The 1,527-nt window shown below is 47.1% G+C and overlaps 1 pseudogene; it reads left to right on the forward strand.

The window, feature by feature from the left end:
• Window positions 1-238: 238 nt before the first annotated feature.
• Window positions 239-1,250, forward strand: LOC124244956 (pre-mRNA-processing factor 19-like; annotated as a pseudogene).
• Window positions 1,251-1,527: the final 277 nt, after the last annotated feature.

Here is a 1,527-nt window from a genome sequence, read left to right on the forward strand (position 1 = left end):
CAATCTCTTTGTTGGTTCTGTGGAAGAATTATCCTATATATGTGTTGGTTTTGATGTGTGTGTGTCTGCACATGTGAATGAAAACATACATTGCATATAATATTTTATGCATGCAGTGATGAAAATGTAGCACAAATCATTATCATCTTCTCTAATATAGAGAGAGTAATTATCAAACTCAAGGAAGTGCTCTAGATGAATTAACATTGTTGTTAATTTCTCTTGCATAGTAATCATTATGGTCCATGGCAAGCCAGTGGATTTGGGTGAGATGGTGGAAGTGACTCTTAGACTACCCAGAAGCTTCACCCCAGTCCACTGGTCTAACCACAGGGTGAAAGTAGAAGGCGAACAATGTATGACAAGTTGGCAAAGCCAGGAAACCTCAGCAGATACTGTCAGATGACATGCCACATGGGGTTGTGCAGCACCAGCATTCCAGAATTCTCGCCCTGGACTTCTGCCTCTCTAACACCAAGACCCTCACTGAAGGGGTAGATAAAAATTCTGCTGACTTTGACAAGAGTTCTAAGCAAATCTTGGCCAATCTCAAAGGCCATACCAAGGAAGTCACTTGTGTGGTGTTCCAGCCTTCCCTGTTGTCTTCTGCCTCTCCAGATGCCACTATCAGGGTTTGGTTGGTCCTAAATGCCTATTGTGTACAGATTGTTTGGCCCCAAAGAATGATCTCACAGGTCTCAGCCTCCATGCCAGTGGAGACTATCTCCTGAGCTCCTCCGACCACCAGTACTGGGCTTTCTGTGACTCTCAGAGAGGGTGAGTGTTCACCAAGGTGATGGATGAGACCACTGGCTGCTCCCTGACCTATGCATGTTCCATGCTGATGGAACCTCAGATCAAGATTTGGGACTTGAAGGAGCACACCAAGTGGCCAACTTCCCTGCTGCTTTGGGCCCATCACCAGCATTCCTTCCTCTAAGAACAGGTGTGTCCTGGCTACAGCAGCTGACAGTGCTCCTGTCAAACTCTGGGATCCATGCAAACTCAAGAACATTAAGACATTGCAGCTGGATAACAACTTTAAAGTGAAGTCACTGAATTTTGATGAGAATGGTACCTAACTGGTCCTCAGGAACACAGATATTCAGATGTGCTTCTGCAAACAGTGGACAGAGATTCTTCACTTTACAAAGCATAGTGACCTGACCACAGGAGTGACCTTTGGGCACCATGCCAAGTTAATGGCTCCAACAGGCATGGACAGGAACTTCAAGTTCTACAGCCTGTAGGTCCTGTCCCTTCTGACACAAGTTGGGCCTCACCTCAGTAGCGGGATAGAGTTAGGGCTGGGCAGGTGGGTGGGAAGGAAGTAGAGAGAGACTACTGGGGCATGGGTGCCTACAGGGCAAAAGAGTCACATCGTTTCCCACTGGTCTGAGTGGGGCCAGCCTATCACTTAGACAAGAGAGAACCACGTGAGAGTAATGACAGCACCAACCACCCTAAACCATGCAATCTCCTGGTCCCATAGGAACAGACATGTGAAGGGGAACTGTCACCCTCTGA

The sequence above is a fragment of the Equus quagga genome, chromosome 9 (assembly GCF_021613505.1).
Source record: "Equus quagga isolate Etosha38 chromosome 9, UCLA_HA_Equagga_1.0, whole genome shotgun sequence".
NCBI classification, from domain to species: Eukaryota; Metazoa; Chordata; class Mammalia; order Perissodactyla; family Equidae; genus Equus; species Equus quagga.